At 35.6% G+C, this 5,557-nt stretch overlaps 1 pseudogene; it reads right to left on the bottom strand.

Annotated features, from left to right (window-relative positions):
• LOC107028007 overlaps positions 1-5,344 on the bottom strand; it is an 18,493-nt pseudogene extending 13,149 nt beyond the window's left edge.
• Positions 5,345-5,557: the final 213 nt, after the last annotated feature.

Here is a 5,557-nt window from a genome sequence, read left to right as displayed (position 1 = left end):
ACCACACTTATGAGTTGGTAAAATTGCCCAAGGGCATGAGAGCTTTGAAGAACAAGTGGGTGTTTAAATTTAAAGTTGAAGAACACAACTTGAAGCCCAGGTACAAATCTAGATTGGTTGTTAAGGGATTCGGTCAAAGGAAAGGTATTGACTTTGACGAAATATTTTCTCCTGTTGTGAAAATGTCCTCGATTCGCACAGTTCTACGTTTGGCTGCTAGTCTTAATTTAGAGATTGAGCAGATGGATGTGAAGACGATTTTCCTTCACGGTGACATATAAGAAGAGATTTATATGGAACAACCTGAGAACTTCAAAGTAGATGGTAAAGAAAATTTTGTATGCAAACTCAAAAAGAGTCTCTATGGCCTAAAACAAGCTCCCAGACAGTGGTATAAAAAGTTTGAATCTGTTATGGGGGAGCAAGGCTATAAGAAGACTTCTTCAGATCATTGTGTATTTGTACAAAATTTCTCTGACAATGATTTTATCATCCTTTTGTTGTATGTGGATGATATGTTGATTGTGGGCAAGAATACTTCCAAGATTGATGAGCTGAAGAAAGAGTTGTGTAAATCTTTTTCTATGAAAGACTTGGGTCATGCCAAGAAAATTTTGGGCATGAGAATTACTCGTGTTAGAGATAAAAAGAAAAATTATTTGTCCCAGAAGAAGTACATTGAACGTGTACTGGAGCGCTTTAATATGAAGAATGTTAAGCCTGTTAGTATACCTCTTGCTGGTCATATGAAGTTGAGCAATAAGATGTGTCCTACAGCTAGGGAGGAAAAAGAGAACATGGCCAAAGTTCCATATTCCTCCGTCGTCGGAAGTCTAATGTATGCAATGGTGTGCACTAGACCTGATATTGCTCACGCAGTTGGTGTTGTCAGTAGATTTCTCAAAAATTCGGGAAAAGAGCATTGGGAAGCTGTGAAGTGGATACTCAAGTATCTTAGAGGAAGCTCAGATGAATGCTTGTGTTTTGGAACATCAAATCCAATCTTGAAAGGCTATACAGATTCTGATATGACAGGTGACCTTGATAACAGAAAATCCACTATTGGATATTTGTTTACTTTTTCAGGGGGGGCTATATCATGGCAGTCAAAGTTGCAGAAGTGTGTTGCACTATCTACAACTGAAGTTGAGTATATTGCGGCTACTGAAGCCGGCAAGGAGATGATATGGCTAAAGCGATTTCTTCAAGAGCTTGATTTGAATCAGATGGAGTATATTGTCTATTGTGACAGCCAGAGTGCAATAGACTTGAGCAAGAACTCCATGTACCATGCAAGAGCAAAACACATTGACGTCAGATATTATTGGATTCGTGAGAAAGTGGAGAATGAATTATTTCACGTCAAAAAGATTCACACAAGTGAAAATCCTGCAGATATGCTGACCAAGATGATACCGAAAGACAAGTTCGAGTTATGCAAAGAACTTGTGGGTATGAGCTCTCTCTAAAGAAGTTAAAGATACCTTTTTCAAGTAAATGGAACTGGAGGGGGAGATTTGTTGAATCCATCCCAATTTTTAGTCAACTTTAGCTATTCAATTGGTACAAGCAATTGTTAAAAAAGAATAGTATTTGGAGTTGAAAAGAAAAGATTTGGTAGTTGGCAAATTGGTAAGATTTGCAACCATTTTTGACTTTGCTATATTTACCTATGTCATTAGTGACATAAGCATGGTTTTATCCTTCTATAAATAAAGCATTCTTGTTCATTTGTAGAACACACCAAATTAGAGAGAAAAACCATTTTAAGAGCAAAGTGAGGTATTCCATAGACTATACAAGAAAATAGTCTGTGAAGAAAAATAGAGTGTGAGCGATATTTTGGTAAGACGGAAATCAAAAGAGTGTTGTTCCTTTTAAGTGTATAGTAGTCACTTTGAGTATTGTATTCGTGACTACACAGTGTAAAATTCCTTACTATAGTAATATCAGTTGCTCCTCTTGGCCCGTGGTTTTTTCCCTTATTCAGAAGGGTTTCCACGTAAAATTCTAGGTGTCGTTATTTTCCTATTTTATTTCCATTACTTTTATCATATATATTTTTGTGCTCGTCCTCATTTTCCCAACAATTACAAGTTCATATGGGGCTCGATAATAACATGTCGTGGGAATATTCAAAACCTGAAAGATTTATAGTTTGGTAGGAAAACTTACCAAAGACCTCAATGAAATTTTTTTGCTTAACAGGATCAACATCCAAAAATGCTCCATATGTGGTTTTGTCATAATCAAGGCCTAATGACGACCTGCATTAAAAAGAAATTACAATGCATTCTAAATTTACAATTAGCTTAATTTGGCACAAGAAACTTTCAATCATTTATTTTAATTATTTGGTAAAATAAAAACCAATTCAAACTGAAAAAATCATTCAAAATCAAAACTGAAAAAGTTTATGTTATTAGTTGATTTGATTTTGTTTCAAGGGAAAAGGGTAAAAATTACTCATCCCTTCCTTCTTACTATTGGATCACTTCTACCCTTCCTTTTAATGGAATAAAATGTAGCATAGATGTCTATCTAAGCACACCCACCCCACCTATTAGAAGATCCAACCTCCCCCCCTTCACTTACATCATGGACACCACAAACGATAATTTCTCTGGCATTATTTTGGCCCCACCGGACTTCATTTTCTCCGCCTGATTCCGACGAATTTATGCCTTCTTCATCTCCGACGACAATTGGCATCCGTTATTCAGATGAAAGAATTAATGGTTTTACCATCAGTGTTCAATCTCCATCTCTGGTGACAAGGGAGATAGTTATTCGGATGAGATAATTAACGGTTATAATGTCAGTGTTCAGCCTCCTTCGCCGTAGACAGTGGGGTTATGTTATCCCCATGAGATAATGAACAGTTTTGATGCTGGTGTTCAATCTTGCGGGCCTTTTAATGGGTAGGGTGGGTTTGCTTAGGTGGACGTTTATATGGTATTATAATTTACAAATTGGATGCCACATCTTATTCTGTTAAAAGAAAATGGCAGAACTGATGTAATAGTAAGTGGGAACGGTTGTTTCGACCCAAAATATAGTAAAAGTGTTGTTTCGAATAGTTAAACTACATGATATTAGCAGCCTATAGGTATCTTAAAAGGGAGAAAGAAGAAAGAAACCTTTTCTGATCACTGCACATTAACACAACAAACTTGTCATTCTTTTTGAAAATTACAAAGAAGACCGCTGTAAATTCCTGAATATCACTCGAAGCCAACACAAGCAAACCAAAAGGACCTACACCACTCTTGGAGGATGAACCTCTTCGGCTGGATTCCTCCAATTTGAATCATAAACCTCTGCTCTATCAAACATTGGGGTTGTAAAGGAGATTTCTACATCCGCCTGAAACAATTAAAACTAGTAATTATATTCTCTGTTTTAATTTATGTGAAAAGAAAATCGATGATACAAATAGTTTAGGGGGAAATGTCTCGAAAAAAATGCAACGATGTACTTTTGTGCAAGTTGTTGAAACTTGGTGGAAGTTGAAGCAAATGTTGAAGAGCTATATTGAAAGAATTATACCTGTGCCCAGGTGACACCTGAAATTTCAAGCAGTGAACTTGCTTTTAGTGTTGTAATTTGTAACTCAAATTGGCTTGTCCTTAGCTTTTCAATTTCTTCTACTGGCCATTGAACCAATCGCTTCCCAGATTCGTCTAGCCAAATTTTCCTTGTAAACGCCTAAAAACGTTCATTATTGCATTAACAAGCAAATTAATTCCGTAATTCTCACTAACGGGATTCAAAATAAAAAGAAGTTTGCACTTGTAGATTCATTACCTGAAGACCAGACCATCCTTTCATTACATCAATGTTGGCACTTGTAGACTCATTGACCCAAGCAAGCAAAATCCTCCTCTTTTTTTCATTGCCAAAGAAAGACTTGGAAGCATAATACTTCCGATAATCTAACCTTAATCCTGAATTCCTGATTCATTATCTATAGATCCCAAATCCGGAACAAATATATCCATGTCATGATCATACGTTCCAATCGTGTAATATTCCACCTGAGATTGAAACACGCTAACCTTGAGTACATGTTTAACAGTTGATACTGGAAAAACATCAGGACATTCCCACATTCCAGTTTTGGTAGACGAATGCAGGGGATGCTCTGCTCCTGTCCAGTGTATAAAGTCTGTACTAGTGTACAAGAGAGCGGTTCCAATGTTGTGTTCTCTTTCGTTTCCAATAATGACTCTCCATCTCCCATCGTGGCCTAACCAAGCTGTAGTCGGGTCCCTAAACAAGGTGGAATTGATGTTGTCCATATTGTTAGGTTCTATGATTGGATTGTGAGGCGATTTAATCCATTCTATGAGGTAAGGATCTGCTGGATTTTTGGGCATGCCTAGATTTTGAACTTGATTATTATTCGAGTTGATTCCAGTATAGAGTATAACTGGTGTGCCATCTTTGAGAATTGTAGCTGAACCTGACCAACAACCATTGATGTTATATGGCTCTGAAGGCAAAAATGCTGGAGGGTGAATAGTCCAGTTGATTAGATCAGTTGATGTTGAATGGCCCCAAACTACGTATCCCCAGACAGCACTTCTAGGATTGTACTGATAAAATAAATGGTATATTCCTCTGTAAATCATGGGCCCTGCACATTTCACACAAAGTTACAATTTTAAGTATTCCGGATTCCAGATTCTTGTACTTAAAAATTACTAGTCCTAAATCAACAATTTTTATATACTGAATGAATCTATTAATATTAATACAAATTTAATGATTAGACAAGAAAACTTACCATTAGGATCTATGATTCCCAAGTCATTCATTTCCCAGTATACCAACATTATAAGTCAAAAAAAAAAACAAAAAAAACAAGGTTAGATTAGATTACACAAAATTAATCACAAATATGAAAAATGTTATAGATTGTACGTTCATCCAATTGTTGGGAGGTTGAAAATGATATGCAGATCTGTAGGGTTGATTATTTGCAGATAATTTCAAATGACATTGATCTATAGTATTGTAAAGATCAAGCTGGTGAATATCTTCACTAAGTATAGGTATTATTATTGAGCTTAATAAGAGGAGCAAAACACAATAATAACAACCCATGAATCCAACAAAAAACAAGAAAAAGAGGGATTCAATTACTTGTTAGTGAAAATGATGTATATGAACTAAAATAAGTGACTACCCCCACTTTTGTAAGTCAATATTATATATTCCAACTTAACAAGTCAAAAAATTATATTCTAACTAATCAAAGATACAATAAACTTTATAACTCCCAAGCAGAGGAATATGCTCTAAATAATATATTCTTCCTACTTCAACTTACCTGTATCATGTTCCTAAAAGACACTTAGATACTAAATTACACAGTTGGTCATTGTTAGTGTCAGCAAAATGAGCCCATATTTTGATGATTCGTTCAATTAGTCTATATTTAAATGGGTTGGATGAGTGATTTTTCACATGCGTAAAATATGAGATGATACCCATATTTGATCCATAATAATATGGGTAAAATATATTAGTCAAATGAGTTAAGCTTCTAAGT

Source organism: Solanum pennellii, chromosome 8 (genome assembly GCF_001406875.1).
Source record: "Solanum pennellii chromosome 8, SPENNV200".
In the NCBI taxonomy this organism is placed as follows: Eukaryota; Viridiplantae; Streptophyta; class Magnoliopsida; order Solanales; family Solanaceae; genus Solanum; species Solanum pennellii.
The sequence above is the reverse complement of the archived record's forward strand: the minus strand, read 5'-3'. Positions and strand labels throughout refer to the sequence as shown.